This window comes from Sapajus apella, unplaced genomic scaffold, assembly GCF_009761245.1.
Source record: "Sapajus apella isolate SASKATOON/1434 unplaced genomic scaffold, GSC_monkey_1.0 scaffold9, whole genome shotgun sequence".
Classification (NCBI taxonomy): Eukaryota; Metazoa; Chordata; class Mammalia; order Primates; family Cebidae; genus Sapajus; species Sapajus apella.
The window spans coordinates 44,323,326-44,340,313 of record NW_022436949.1 but is presented as its reverse complement, the minus strand read 5'-3'; the positions used below and the strand labels follow the sequence as shown (position 1 = coordinate 44,340,313).

Genomic DNA, 16,988 nt, shown 5'->3' with positions numbered 1-16,988 from the left:
GGCTCACCGCAACCTCCGCCTCCTGGGTTCAGGCAATTCTCCTGCCTTAACCTCCTAAATAGCTGGGATTACAGGCACGCGCCACCATGCCCAGCTGATTTTTTGTATTTTTAGTAGAGACGGGGTTTCACCATGTTGACCAGGATGGTCTCGATCTCTTGACCTTGTGATCCACCCGCCTCGGCCTCCCAAAGTGCTGGGATTACAGGCGTGAGCCACCGCGCCCGGCTCTCCTGGCTTTTTAAGGTCACATGTACTAGGACACTGTGCTTAGAGTGGTGTCTCAAGATGACAAGTTACTATTTTCATTATATTATGTTTAAGAACCAGGACATGAGATTGTATGTAAAATAGAATCATAACTTTGATTTTTAAATGCACAGGAAGAAAATTTGGGAGAAAACTCACCATTTTGTGAGTGTGTTTTTTGAGTACGAAGATTACAAGTTTTTTCTTTAAAAATACTATTTTCTAAAATTTCTAAAGTTTCTACAACGAACATCTTATATTCAGACATTTTAAATGCTTACTTAAAACTACGGCCTACTTGTCAGTTCTTATGTAAAATCAATGAATATAATTTAGGTGAAATGCCTTGAAAACTATAAAGGAAAAATTTTAAAGGCTAAATTTTCAGGATGATTAAGCCAGTGATTATCCAAGGAAAGGGTATTACTACAAGGCAGTGGATTTAGGTGTAATTGATTCTAAGCAGATCAATGGTGTCCTCAGAGAATCTTTTTTGGTATGAAAGTTCACTGTCATACTGGCTAATATTTAATATTCACTTACTATTTGCAAGACACAGAGTCAAGGGTTTTGCACATATAATGATTTTTAATTTTCACAACATGCTTGTGAAAGAGGGTCTATCATTATTCCCTTTTCAGACAGAGAAATGGAGGCCTCTGTTTCTGATTAGATAATTAGCCTACGATACACAGTGAGTGATCTAAGAAAGAAAAACCTCCTGAAAGAAAGACAGCCGGAACGTCCTACTAAAGAGCATGTTACCTGTCATATGTAGGGACAGTGACTCAGAACAGCCAGCACCAAGTCATATTTTAGCAAAACAATTGGACAATAGAGGAAAAAAAGGGACTTTTTTTTTTTTGAGATGGAGTCTTGCTCTGTTCCCTAGGTTGGAGTGCAGTGGCATGATCTCAGTTCACTGTGACCTCTGCCTCCCAGTTAAAGCTAGTCTCCTGTTTCCACCTCCCAAATAGCTGGGTTTACAGGCGTGTGCGACCATGCCCAGATAATTTTGTATTTTCAGTAGAGACCATGTTTCACCATATTGGCCAGGCTGGTCTTGAACCCTCGACCTCAGGTGATTTCCCCGCCTCAGCTTCCCAAAATGCAGGGATTGCAGGCATGGTCCACTGCACCCAGCCAAAAAAGGGGGATATCGAAGCAAAAAAAAAAAAAATCAAGTTGCTTTTTTAAAAAGGGTGTCGTAGTGTCATTAGACTTGTTGGCTGCCACTGATTGCCAAGAAACAATAGATTTTCAAACTGGCTTAAAAGAGCAAACTCCACCACTCTGCTATATACAAGAGACACATATCAAAAAAGATTCAGAAAAATTAAAATTTTTTTAAACTTAAAAAAACTTAAAAGTTAAAATTTTCATAAAGCAGAACTTGTAGGACATGTGAGAGAAACTGACAAACACACCATTAAGAGTGGACCTGAGCACTCTCAATAGAAGCCTGATCAAGTAGACAAAAGGAAGGAGGAATACAAACTAAAAACACATTTAGTGGGTAGGCTGAACAGAACGTACTCCAAATCCTAATATTGGAGAATATACTTTTTCAAGTGCATAAGCATGAATAATTACATTTTAGGTCACAAAGATAATATTTCAAGAAATGTCAAGAAATAGAAATACAGCGCACAGCAGTTCTCGACCACAGTGCAATTAACTAGAAATAATGAAAGCAAAATATTCTCCCACCTGCAAATTTCAAAATGCGCTATTAAATAACTCTTAGGTCAAAATGAAAATGAAAAGGAAACTTCTTGAAAATATGATGTATCAGAATCTGTGTGATACTACTAAAGCAGTGATTAGAGGAACATTTATTGCATTAAGTACCTGTGAGTACCATGAAGTTCCTGGGGATATGGAAATTAATTGATTAAACCTCCTTTTTAGAAAGCTCAAGAAAAACAAAATAGCCAAAAGAAAGCAGAAGGAAAAAAAAACTCAATAAATATGAAAGCAGAAATTAATGAGTTGGATAGTAAACAGAACTAATAAATCTAAAAGTTGGCTTTTGAAGATGTAAAGAGTTAAAACACTAGGATAAATATACACAATTAGAAATTACAAAATTAGATTACAGGCAAACACCAACACCACCATGCCCAGGTATTTTTTTTTTTTTTTTTTTTTTTTTTTTTTTTGAGACAGAGTCTAGTTAGCTCTGTCGCCAGGCTGGAGTGCAGTGCAGTGATGCGATCTCAGCTCACTGCAGCCTCTGCCTTCCGGGTTCAAGTGATTCCCCTGTCTCAGCCTCCCGAGTAGCTGGGACTACTGGAGTGCCATGCCCAGCTAATTTTTGTATTTTTTTAGTAAAGATGGGGTTTCACCATGTTGGCCAGAATGGTCTTCATCTCTTGACCTTGTGAACCACTCGCCTCAGCCTACCGAGGTGCTGGGATTACAGGCATGAGCCACTGCGCCTGGCCTGTATCCATTATTTCTTAATGAGACATTATCATTCATTAAGAATGATTGATACGTTATCCTTAGCAGGAACAGAAAACCAAAATCCTGCATGTTCTCACTTCTAAGTGGGAGCTAAATGATGAGGACACATAGACAAAAAGAAGGAAGCAACACACACTGGGTCCTCCTTGAGAGTGGAGGGTGGAGGAGGGAGACAATCAGAAAAAATAGCTCTTGGATACTGGGCTCAGTGCCTGGGCGATGAAACAATCTGTGTAGCAAACCCCCATAATACAAGTTTACCTAGGTAACAAACCTGCGCATGTACCCCCAAACCTAAAATAAAAGTTAAAAAAGATTGATTGGCCAGGTGTGGTGTCTCACACCTGTAATCCCAGCACGTTGGCAGGCTGAGGTGGGTGGATCACTTGAGGTCAAGAGACCAGCCTGGACGATATGGTGAAACCTCATCTCTACTAAAAATACAAAAATGAGCCAGGTGATCCTGGCTACCCGGGAGGCTGAGGCAGGAGAATTGCTTGAACCCAGGAGGCAGAAGTTGCGGTGAGTTATCACGCCACAGCATTCCAGCCTGGGTGACAGAGTGAGACTCCATCTCAGAGTAAAAACAAAAAGTACAAAAGTTTCGGCATCTTCTTTGACATCATGCTGAAAGTCCCAGCCAATACAATAAGGCAAGACCTGGAAATAAGCACATACACATTGGGAAGGGAGCCAGCACAGACAAAATGATTGGCTGCATAGAAAATCCCAAGGAATCAACAAAAAGCCTCCAAGATATGATAAATGTGCTTAGTAGGTTGAGGAATACAAGGTCAACATGAAAATCAATTGTATTTCTATATGCTAGCAGTACAAAGTGTATTGAAGAATTTAAATATATATACACACACATTATTTATAATAGCTCACTCAAAAAGAAATGATTAGGTATGAACCTAACAAAAAAAAATATGTATAGGATCTGAATACTGAAAACTACAAAACATTAACACTGAAAGCAGTTAAAGGGATGTAAATTAATGGAGAGATGAACTGTGTTCATGGATAGGAGACTCCGCCATTTAGGGGGATCACCTGAGCCTGGAAGGCTGCAGCTGCAGAGCTGTGATTGTGCCACTGCATTCCAGCCTGGGCAACAGAGTGAGCGCCTGTTTCAAAAACATAGATTAGGAAGCCAGGTGCAGTGGCTCACACCTATAATCCCAGCACTTTGGGAGGCCGAGGCAAGTGGATCATGAGGTCAAGAGATCGAGACCACCCTGACCAACATGGTGAAACCCTGACTCTACTAAAATACAAAAATTAACTAGGTGTGGTGGCCCACACCTGCAGTCCCAGCTACTCAGGAGGCTGAGGCAGAAGAATCACTTGAACCCGGGAGGCAGAGGTTGCAGTGAGCCAAGATGGAGCCACTGCACTCCAGACTGGTGACAGAGCAAGACTCCGTCTCAAAACAAATACACACACACACGCACACTCACAGATTAGGAAACTCAACATAGTAAATATGGCAACTCTTCCAAAATGGATGCACAGATATAAGGCAATCTAAAAAAAATAAAAATCCCAGTAGGGAATTTTGTAGATACAGATAAGCTGATTCTAAAGTTTATTTGATAAGACAAAGGAACTAGAATAGTCAAAACTATTTTTAAAGAAATGAATGTATTCAGAGGGATTATGCTGCTAAATTTTAAATTTGTATAAAGCTGAAGTAAGCAAGACAGTGTGGTATGGCAAGGGCTAGGCACGCTGATCACTGCAACCGAACAGAGAGCCCAGAAATCAGGCCAACAAATACGACCAGTTTTGAGTAAAATGCAAAAGCGATTCAGTAGAGCAAGCATCGTCTTTTTAATAAATGGTGTTTGAGCAACTGAACATATGCACGCACAAAATGAGCCCTAAATCACACAGCTCATGCAAAAATTAACTCAAAATAGATCTCAATGTCAAACGAAAGACTGCCTTTCAGATGAGATCATAGAAGAAAGTATTCATGAACTTGAGTTAAGCAAAGAGTTCTCAGGCAGAATGCCAAAGGCATAATCAATAAATGAAAAAAATGATTAGACATCATCAAAATCACATGATTTTGTATAATGCAGATAAAAATTTTATCTGCAAAGACTCTGTCAAGAGAATGAAAAGCTAAACTACACACTAGGAAAAATGTTTTCAAGTCATATATCCTACAAAGGATTTGTGTTTAGAATATATGAAGAACTCTCAACTAAATAGCAAAAGAACACAAATAGCCCAATTTAAAAATGGGCAAGACTTCAGCAGATACTTCACCAAAGAGGACATAAGGAAATAATCACATGAAAATATGTTTAATATCACAACGATTTTTAGGGAAATGCAAATTGAAGCCACAATGAAACACCATTACACATCTTTTAAAATGGCTGAAATAAAAAGTAGTGTCACCAATTGCTGGTGAAGATGAGAAGCAACTGGAATGCTCATACTTTCATGGTGGAAATGCAAAACGATGCAGCCACTCTAGAGGACACCTTGCCACTTCTGATAAAGTCAGACATAGAGCCCAGAAATTCTGTTCCTGGGTATTCACCATATGTTTATTCAAAAACCTGTACACAGATGCTTTTTCTGTTTTTGAGACAGAGTCTTGTTCTGTTGTCCAGGCTGGAGTGCAATGGAGCGATCTCGGCTCATTGCAACCTTCATCTCCTGGGTCCAAATAATTCTCCTTCCTCAGTCTCCAAGTAACAGGTGCACACCATGCCCAGCTATTTTTTTTTTTTTTGTAGTTTTAGTAGAGACAGGGTTTCACTATGTTAGCCAGGATGGTCTTGAACTCCTGACTTCAAGTGATCCACCCACCTCAGCCTCCCAAAGTGCTGGGATTACAGGCATGAGCCACTGGCCTGGCCAACACAGATGCTTATATATCTCTAGTCATGATGACCAAGAACTGGAAACTATCAAACTGTCCTTCAGCGGGTGAATGGACAAACAGTTGTGGTACATCCACATAATGGTGTACTACTCAGTAATCAAAAGGAACACACAGTCAATGCAGCAACACGCCAGGTGAATCTCAAGACATTGTGCTTGCTAAGGGGGACAAATCAGTCTCATATTCTCCATACCTATCATTCCACTTATAAGATACTCTTGAGAAGAAAAAACTAGAGTGAATGAGAAGATATCAGTAGTCTAGGGAAGGGTGGAGGGAAAGGGTGGTGAGAAACTGTTTGGGGTGACAGAACAGTTCTGTCTACTGATTGCAGTGGTGTTGACACAGCCTATACATGTGTTAAAATTCCTAGAACTTCACACCAAAAAATTCAATTTTATTGCATGTTATTTAAAAAAAAAACAACAAAGTCACTTTTTTGCATAGCACAAAGCATTACAAGCAAAGTCAGAAAACAAATGACAAAGTTTGAAAAAGTATTTATGTGATTTATATCGCAAGCAAAATACTGCTCTCCCTAACAAACAAAAAGCTCTAAGTGTCAAGAACAAGAACACCACCCCTGAAAGAGCAGAGCATGAACAGCTAACATTAAATAAAATACAAATGGCTTTAAAAGATGAAGAGATGGCTCCCATTACACATAAACAAAATGCATGTTAAAACTACAGTAACATACCAATGTTATCTATAAGATTGGTAAAAATTCCCAAGTTTGACAATGCAAACTGTCGGCCAGGCATTCCCATTCACCGCTGGAGGGAACGTGTAGTAGACAATCTATGCTATTAGATGAATAATGACTGACATTTGGCACTGTTTGACTAGGCTTAGTTATTGTATGTGTGCAAAATGAAGTATATTCAAGGTTATTCCTTGCAGCATTTTCTGTGCTAGCCGAAGAGTGGAAATTAGCCCGATTCCATCACTAGGGAGCCAACTAAATACATCATGGGATATGTCCACTCACTGAACCGTTCTGCAGCTATAATAAAGAAGGAGATAACTTTCTATCCCCTGATGATCGATGAATTCTAATATATTTCATCGTTAAGTGAAAAAAGCAAAGTGCAGAAGAGTGTAGAGTATGCAAAATTCTGTATAAAAGTTAAGGGGTCAGCCAGGTGCGGTGGCTCACACCTGTAGTCCCAGCACTGTGGGAGGCCGAGGCAGGCAGATCATGAGGTCAAGAGATTGAGACCATCCTGGCCAACATAGTGAAACCTCATCTCTACTAAAAATACAAAAATTAGTTGGGCGTGGTGGCGTGCACCTGTAGTCCCAGCTCCTCAAGAGGGTGAGGCAGGGGAATCCTTGAATCCGGGAGGCAGTGGTTGCAGTGAGCCGAGATCACACCACTGCACTCCAGCCTGGCAGCAGAGTAAGACTCAATCTCAAAAAAAAAGGTAAGGGGTGGCCAGGTGTGGTAGCTCACACCTGTAATCCCAGCACTTTGGGAGGCCGAGGTGGGCAGGTGGTTCATCTGAGATCAGGAATTTGAGACCAGCTTGGCCAACATGGTGAAACTCTATTTCTACTAAAATATAAAATTAGCCAGGTGTGGTGGCGTGCACCTGTAATCCCAGCTACTTGGAAGGCTGAGGCAGGAGAATGGCCTGAACCCGGGAGGTGGAGTTTACAATGAGCTGAGATGGTGCCACTGCACTCCAGCCTGGGGAACAGAGCAAGACTCCCTCTCCAAAAATAAAATTAAAAGGGTAAGGGGTATCAGAATAGATATTGGTACATCTACCACATGGAGAAGCTCTGAACAAATAAGAAAATAATGGAAGTGATGATTGATGGGGAAATAATGGAAACAAAAAGGTGGGAGAGAATAGCAGAAATATTTTCCTTCTGTGTCTTTCTGTGTGTTTAATTTTTGAGCCATTATTATAAATTACTTTTTCAAAAAATTAAATTAACAATTATATTTTCAAATAAGAAGATCCATTTTCAGTGACATCTCATTCACCAGCTCTGTGGAATGCAATAGAAGGGCTCCGTGGGAGAGCTGAGACAGGAAGCCGGAAGAAACACTTTCTTTGCACAAAAGAAGTGAAAATGCAGAAGGAAGTAGCATTGGCGAAATCTAATGCAAAAGGAGCAGAAAGGGTATGAGAAACGGCCTGAGACGGCGGAAGAAATCTGTTGTTTTGGATGTGGACTTGAATTTATGTCCACTTCCTGCTGACTATGGAATTTGAGCAAGTTTTTTTTTTTTTTTTTTTTTTTTTAAGACGGAGTCTCACTCTTGTTTACCAGGCTGGAGTGCAATGGCATGATCTCGGCCCACTCCAACCTCTGCCTCCCTGTTCCAAGCGATTCTCCTGCCCCAGCCTCCCGAGTAGCTGGAATTATTGGTGTCCCCCACCATGCCCAGCTAATTTTTTTTGTATTTTTAGTAGATACCGGGTTTCCCCATGTTGGTCAGGCTGGTCTCAAACTCCTGACCTCAGGTGATCCACCTGCCTCGGCCTCCCAAAGTGCTGGGAGTACAGGTATGAGCCACCGCACCCAGCCTGGGCAAGTCTTAAATTCTCTGAGCTTGTTTTCTCAACTGTAAAATGGCAACAAGAGCAAAACCTACATCACAAGGTGATTGCAAGTATTAAATAAAAGGAAAAATGGAAAGCGCCTCGCAGCAGAGAGCGGGGCTGTGTGCTGACAATGTTGTATTAAGAAATAGACGAAGGAGGCTGAAAGTGGTGGCTCATGCCTATAATCCCAGCACTTTGGGAAGCTGAGGCAGGAGCATCACTTGAGGCCAGGAGTTCAAGACCAGCCTGGGCAACATAGCAAAAACCTGGTCTCTACAAAACATTTTTTAAAAATTAGCCAGGTGAGGTGGCACATGCCTGTAGTCTTAGCTACTTGGAACGCCGAGGCAGGAGGATCGAGGCTGCAGTGAGCTATGATCACACCATAGCACTCCAGCCTGGGTGACAAAATGAGACATTGTCTCTAAGTTTTAAAAAAATAATTGAAAAAGAAGAAATAGACAAATGAAAAAGCAAAGCCTCTCAGCGCTTCCTGCTGCCTTCTTTCCTCCTGGGCTTCAGCACCACTCAGCCCCAAAGTTTGGACTTGCCCGGGAGGATGGAGAGACAGGAAGCTACCAAGAGACAATGGCAGAATCTGCCCGGCACGCAGGAGAAGTACTGGAAACCCAGTTTTAAAGGATTCTCTTCCCGACAAACTCCAGTTTGCTAATTTGGTCATGAACAGGCCACCCTACCGTGGGGCATTTTAGGAAGTTTGAACATTCTGAGGGCAAGTTTTGAGGGTTTTGAGTGGAGGTAGGGGTGGGATGCTGGTCGAATTTGCTTCCTGGGAAGATCACCGTGAACACTGTGTAGAAAGTGGGTTGGAGGAAGACAGGATGGGGATGAGGACCTCATTAGGAGGCGTGCAGGAATCCAGCCGGGAGTCAGAGGTGGCCCTAACTCAGGGGAAGGGATGGAGGAGAGACTGGCAGGGGCCTCTGAGGGCTTGGGGAGTGTCTGATAGAACACCAAGGCACGGGAGAAAGAAGAGGCAAGGACGACTCCCAGATTTCAGGTGGAGCAGCCCCGTGGGTGTCATGAACATCATTCACTGAGACAAAAAAACAGCAAGAAGCCATGATTGTGGGAAAGATGATGAGTTCAGCCATGGCCACAGAGCGTCTGAGTGCCTGTGGGACTCGAGGGAAAGTGGGTCATGGGATGTTGGTGTCTGGACTCACAAAGAGGTCAGCGAGAGACATCTACCTACAAACAGCAGGCATGTGGGCCTGGCAGTGCCTGGGAAAGCAGAAAGAGAAGCCTAAGGCAGCCCTCAAGAATGTCACGTTGGGTGGGGCGTGGTGGCTCATGCCTGTAATCCCAGCACTTTGGGAGGCCCAGGTGGGTGCATCACTTGAGGTCAGGAGTTCGAGACCAGCCTGGCCAACATGGCAAAACCCCATCTCTACTAAAAATACAAAAATTAGCCAGGCGGAGTGGCACGTGCCTGTAGTCCCAGCTACTCAGGAGGCTGAAGTAGGAGGATTACTTGAACCTAGGAGGCGGAGGTTGCAGTGAGCAGAGATTGTGCCGCTGCTCTCCAGCCTGGGTGACAGAGCAAGACTCCATCTCAAAAAAAATAAAATAAAATAAAAACCAAAAATTAACCAGGCGTAGTGGTGGGCACCTGTAATCCCAACTACTCGGGAGGCTGAGACAGGAGAATCACTTGAACCTGGGAGGCAGAGGTTGCAGTGAGCCGAGATTGTGCCACTGCACTCCAGCCTGGATGACAGAGTGAGACTCTGTCTCAGAAAAAAAGAAAAAAAAAATTCCAACCCAGAGGCCCAAGAGTGTGACCCCTGACTCCCATCCCTGGTGTCTGCAGGGATCTGGACTAGAGACTCTAGGTGAAAACTCGAATCCTCTGAGCTTTCCCAGCTTTCCTTGGGCTCAGAGCTTTGGAAGCAACTGCACGCCGAGTTCTCCTCCCACCAGAATGATGGTGTTTCCATGCTTAGAAAAATTCTCCACATATTTGATTATTTCTCACCAGGAATACATCTGCTTTAGACAGTTTAGTTTGCGTTGACAAATACGTATTTTATCAGGCACCATGCTAAGTGCAGTGAGGGGCAATTTTGCGATTATGACTGTGAGATCTAGAATCAGCCTGACTGGGATTTGACTCTGGCTCTGTAACTTACTGGCATTGTGAAATGGGCAAATTAACTAATTTCTTCAATCCTCAATTTTTTAACCTGCAAAATGAAGGAATATACTTAATTAAATATAAGGTACCTTTCATTAAAGGCATACATTATTTCTTTACTTCTAAGAAAGGCAAGTGCTGCTAATGAAACTTTGGCACGAGCCTGGAACAATAACCCTGTATCATGTGTGAACTGGCCACAGCAGCCTCTCCTCGCCTTGAAATTTCTTTCATCAGCACCAGAGGCCTGGCAATTTCTCCTTGCTCCTATTGCATCGTTTGGTATGCAATGGGCAATTTTTTTGTGCACATGTCAGTGACTAAAGGTGACACAGCTTCATCTACCTTTGGGAGGAATCTTCATTTTCTGGGTACATAAAGCCCTTGGTGATTGTTTCACAAGAAAGTGTAGACGTGCGGTCATTTCTCCAACAAGTTTCCAGCTTCCTTCCCTCTCCTCCCCTCCCCTTCTCTTCTCCCCTCCCCTCCCCTGCCCTCCCCTCCCCTCCTCTCTTCTCCTCTTTGTTTTCTTACTTTCAATAAAGTCTCTCTCTGTCACTCAGGCTGGGGTGCAGCACAGTGGCACATCACAGTTCACTGCAGCCTCTATCTTTTGGGCTTAAGTGGTTTTCCAGCCTCAACCTCCTGAGTAGCTAGAACTACAGGTGTGCGCCACCACACCTCACTCATTTTCAAATTTTTGTAGAAATGAGGTTTCACTATGTTGCCCAGGTGAGTTTCAAACTCCTGGCCTCAGGTGGCCTTCCCACCTCAGCCTCCCAAAGCACTGGGCTTATAAGTGTGAGCCACTGTGCCTGGCCTGCAGCTCTATGTGCATGCTTTTCTGCATTCACTGTGTTTTCATTACAAGGCTGAGTAATAACTGTGCAGTCTTTTTTGAAAACATTAAATGTCAGTTAAGCTCAACACATGTGGTCCCAGCAATGCTCATGACTAAGTTGAAATGATAATATTAACAGTAATGACCAAGTTGGTGCACCCACAGGCAAAAACAGCCACTTACTGCTGCTGCCTGGCCAATGCCAATTGTAAAAAATGCCAAAAATTGTAAGAAGCGTCAGGATTCTGAGATGTTAGTGAAAAAAGATGTCTATTTTTGGCTGGGCGTGGTAGCTTACACCTATAGTCCCAGCTACTCTGGAGGCTGAGGCAGGAGTATCCCACTGAGCCCAGGAGTTCGAGGCTGCAGTGAGCTGTGATTGTGTTACTGTAGCCTGGGAGACAGTGGAACTCTGTCTCCAACAACAACAACAAACAGTATATTTATCACTAGAATTCCTGAAATCAGTACTGTACTTAGCACCGCCCTTTTGGAGTTGTCGTGATGGCTGAATTATATAGTGACATATATATATAAATTTTATTTATGTGTATAAATATATATACGTACATATGAAGGATATATATAGAAAGAGACAGAGTCTTGCACTGTTGCCCAGGCTTAATGCAGTGGCACAATCTCAGCTCACTGTAACCTCCTCCTCCTGGGTTCAAGTGATTCTCCTGTCTTAGCCTCCTGAGTAGCTGGGATTACAGACATGCCGCCACACCCTGCTAATTAAAAATATATATATGTATATGTATTTTTAGTAGAGACAGGGTTTCGCCATGCTGGCCAAGTTGGTCTCGAACTCCTGACCTCAAGTGATCCACCTGCCTTGGCCTCCCAAAGTGCTGGGATTACAGGCATGAGCCATTGCACCCGGTTGACTTCTACATATTTTCTCTGCTTTTGATTATCCAGTTGCTTAGCAAGCATGTACTGAAACCTTATTATGTGCAGGTGCTGTGCAAAGGGCCCTCTGGACTCCTGGTCAGCACGCGGTGAAATAAAGTCTGGTGCTCTGGGAGTGCTGGGTAAACATATTTGGAAATCCCTAAGCATTGTGTCAGTATGTGCTGAAAGCTAATGTGTTTAAGATAGAAGACACTCAGAGTCAGAACACCTGGAGCCAGGCGCAGTGCCTCACACCTGTAACCCCAGCACTTTTGGGAGGCTGAGATGCGCAGATCACTTGAGGTCAGGAGTTCAAGACGAGCCTGGCCAACATGATGAAACCCCGTTTCTACTAAAAATACAAAAATGAGCTGGGGGTGGTGACGCACACCTGTAATCCCAGCTACGCAGAAAGCTGAGGCAGAAGAATTGCTTGAACCCAGGAGGTGGAGGTTGCAGTGAGCTGAGATCACGGCACTGCACTCCGGCATGGGCGACAGAATGAGACTCTGTCTCAATTGAAAAAAAAAAAAGAAAGAAACAGCTGGAAACAAAAGAGAGGAGACAGTTCAGGAGAACATGGAAAGAAGAAAGCCCTAAAGAAAAAGGAAAAGCACTGGATAAGGAATGAGAACTGATGTCTAGTTCCGTACTTTTCCAAGTCAACATGTGGCCAGGATTTCCTTCCAGTATCTTCTTTTTGAGCATTTTAAAGAATCGTTGAGGTCTTTTGAGTTGACTTCCTTATTTCATTAAGAAGAATGCTGAAGGCAGGGGGGTGAGAAGACTTATTTGGAAATATGGCTTCTGGAGGTCTAAGGGTGATTTCTCTTCATTTCTTTCTGATTTTCTATATTGATAATTGTTGTATAATGTGTTCTCTTTATAATGGTAATAGCTAATCTATAGACAGAAATGTCTATTAAGCAATATTACTTTTCCTCAGGGAGGAGCCTGCTAATATCTAATGAAGTCCATGGCTTTTAGGAAAGAACCAAAAAAAAAAAAAAAAAACCCTTTATATCAGCAACAAAAATATCTTTCAGGCAGGATAGAGTAGAAGGAAGAAACACAGATACCAAATAAGGAACGTGCACTTGGTTGTTTTCTATAAATAGACTTTTGGATAAGTGGGCAAAAGACATGAACTTTCCATTAAAAGAATATTTTAAAGCTGTTAATTATAGTAAAAGTGTTGTTCTGGGGCAATAATACACACACATAATACATCTTTACTTATAAAATATGTATATTAAATTTATACTTTATACAAATAAATGTATATTTCATCTTTAAATGTCTAGAAATAAATGCAAAAGCATACACATGGCCAAAAATAGCCATGATGAGTGATTTAAAGGTCTAGAAATCCTACTGGAAACCACTTTCCAGGAAAAGCATCTGATAAATTCTAAACTTGCCTTACCGATAATTTCATCTCACAGATGCCGAGTGACTGGAAGCAGTGGCAGTGAAAGACGGAGACCTTTGGGAGATGAGGTGATGCTAGCCGTGGGGGAATGCAGGGTGCCTGCAACAAGATTTTATAAATGGGCTGGAGGAAATTTCACCCAAACAGGAAGCGGGCTGAAGATTCAGGAGTATGTCACAGAACCCACAAGCTGGAAGAGCTGCGGGTCTCTCATAGCAATCGGCAGACCCAGGGCGCTCCCTCCATTCCTTGGGGCCGCCTGGTTTCACGTCTCTTCTCCTAAACACCAGGGATTCAGTTCAAGTGAGATGCTCCCAGGAGGAGCTCCCAGGGGAAACTGATGAAGGGGTGTGGGAATGGGGAGCTCAGGAGTATGAATGAGACCTCAGGGTGCCGGCTGCCTCAAGCAATGGAGTTGGACCTTTTCACTTGCACACCAGCCAGCCAAGGGCCACAGCCACGGGTAGGGGCGGGGCTGGAGGTCATGGGGAGGAGAGAAAACTCCTGGGGGCTTCAAGTTCTCCATATGGGTGGGATGCCTGCAACACGCAAAGGCAATCCTCAGAAAGTCACTGGCGAGGGCCATGAATAACAGAGTTTGCGCGAACTGGTCTGTGAGCATGCACCGAGCTGGGAAAGGGATTGAAGGGGACCTGGGAAGGGCGGCCGCCCTGTCTGCTAGGGCAACACTGCTCCATTCTCCACACCTGCTTTGTTCTGCTCTGTCTCTGAAAACCAGCTTCCTCTGCTACCTGCGTGTATCTGGGGTTTTTTTTGGGGGGGGAGGGGGAATAGAGTCTCACTCTGTCACCCAAGCTGGAAGGCACTGGTGCAATCTTGGTTCATATCTAATGAAGTCCATGGCTTTTAGGAAAGAACCAAAAAAATATAAAAATTAGCTGGGCCACCATGCCCAGCTAATTTTTGTATTTTTAGTAGAGATAAGGTTTCTCATGTGAATTCTTTGAAGAGCTAGACTGATAGACTTGGAGTCAAGGTACCATATTCCCAGGAGGGAAAACCTAAGGGCTTGATCGAACCAGAGGTCTTCACCCCAGTTCAGCTGTCTACTGTGACCAAGGAGCCAAAAGTAGTCGCTAGGGCAACCATTGAGCCATCGAGTGCAATGGGTGTGTGTGTGTGTGTGTGTGTGTGTGTGTGTTGCTGTATCTGGGCAGAGGAATGGGCAAACAACAGGTTCCCAGAAAGCACCAGGATAGACCTGGCCTGGCCCACTTGGAGTTGGATCCCCTGCTCTGGGCTCAGCCAAGCAGATGTCAAACATGTCCAGGGACCAGAACCAGATCTCACTCCAAAGCTTAGTTGACTCAAGAGGGATGAAGGCTTCACAAAAGCCAAATTCTAAAGCAATGACAAGTGATGATCTTTTTTGAGAAAGAAATGGGAAGATATCTAAAGACAGCAGGGTCGTGCATGGGTGACACTGCCAAGGACAGATGATTAGCGGTTGTGTCCACAGACCAAAGGAGGCACACAGAATCAAGTAAACGATAGTTATGGAACTGAACAAATAGTCCCAGGAACCAACGAATGAAATATTCAAGAGCTTATAAAAGTAGATATATTTGAGGCTGGGCACAGTGGCTTACACCTGTAATCCCAGCACTTTGGGAAGCTGAGGCAAGCAGATCACCAGGTCAAGAGATCGAGACCATCCTGGCCAACATGGTGAAACACTGTCTCTACAAAAAATACAAAACTTAGCTAGGTGTGGTGGTAGGCGCTTGTAGTCCCAGCTACTTGGGAGGCTAAGGCAGGAGAATTGCTTGAACCCAGGAGGCGGAGGTTACAGTGAGCTGAGATCGCACCACTGCACTCCAGCCTGGGTGACAATTGGAGCCTCCATCTCCAAAATAATAAATAAATAGATGTACTTGAGTCAGAAGAATAATAAAGAGGCAACTCACTGCTTACACCTGGGGATTGCGTTCAGTGGTGAGCGTGGGAAAGCTGGCCCTGCCAGGCATGTCGCGAAGTGGAAAAAGCAGGTTCTAAACAGTGGAATGTTTGGTGTACATGATTATACTTGTCTCTATCCATTAGAAATGAAGGTGTCTGGTGTTGGGTTTATTGGCAGTTTTTTCTCCTCTTGGCCACCTTTTCTCTATTTTTTAAAAAGACTTCCAAACTTTAAAGCAAGCCAATAGATTCTCCCTCTTGGGAATATGGAACTGGGACCCAGATTCTAACAGTCTGTCTCTTCCAGGAACTTATGCGAGTAGAAATTTCCACTGTTTGTATATTGAGAATAAAGTTAGGCAATGAGAGAAAATGTAGAACTATTTTGTTTCAATTTAGTTTTTTCAAATAAAAATTTTCCAACTGGAATGAAGAGAACACGCCTCCTTAAGAGGGCATAAAGTCCTAGATAGAGTTCACAGAGAAGAGCTAGATGATTTATTTATTTATTTATTTATTCCTTTTTTTTTAAATTGTACTTTAGGTTCTAGGGTACATGTGCAGATCATGCAGGATTGTTGCATAGGTGTACACATGGCAATGTGGTTTGCTGCCTCCATTCCCCCATCATCTACATCTGGCATTTCTCTCCATGTTATCCCTCCTCGACCTCCCCCACCACCCCGCTGTCCCTCCCTTGGCCCCCCCAAACAGACCCAGTAGTGCTCCCCTCCCTGCGTCCCTGTGTTCTCATTGTTCAACATCCACCCATGAGTGAGAACATGAGGTGTCTGATTTTCTGTTCTTGTGTCGGTTTGCTGAGAACGATGGTTTCCAGATTCATCCATGTCCCTACAAAGGACACGAACTCACTGGTTTTTTTTATGGCTGCATAGTATTCCGTGGTGTATATGTGCCATATTTTCCTTGTCCAGTCTATTGTTGATAGGCATTTTGGTTGGTTCCAGGTCTTTGCTATTGTAAACAGTGCCGCTATGAACATACGCGTGCATATGTCTTTATAATAGAACAATTTATAATCCTTTGGGTACATACCCATTAATAGGATTGCTGGGTCAAAGAGTGCTAGATGATTTAAATGAGGCCAGGTGCTGTGGCTCACGCCTGTAATCCCAGCAATTTGGGAGGCTGAGGTGGACAGATCACTTGAGGTCAAGACCAGCTTGGCCAACATAGTGAAACCCTGTCTCTACAAAAAATACAAAAATAAGCCGAGTAGGGTGGCATGTGCCTGAAATCTCAGCTACTCAGGAGGCTGAGACACGAGAATCACTTGAACCTGGGAGGCGGAGGTTGCAGTAAGCCGACATTGCGCCACTGCACTCCAGCCTGAGCAAGAACTTATCTCAAAAGAAATAAATAAAACAAATAAATTAAAATAAAAATAGACATTTTAAATGAGTTTAAGACCCCAGGCCCAAGCAGATTATACCCCAGAGTTCTGCAAAAACTTTAAAATTGGCCAGGTGTAGTGGCTGACACCTGTAATCCCAGCACTTTGGGAGGCTGTGGCGGGCAGATCACAAGGTCAG

General features: G+C 43.3%; 1 pseudogene; it reads left to right on the top strand.

Moving 5' to 3' along the window:
* Positions 1 to 9,414: 9,414 nt before the first annotated feature.
* LOC116551152 overlaps positions 9,415 to 16,988 on the top strand; it is a 15,179-nt pseudogene continuing 7,605 nt past the window's right edge.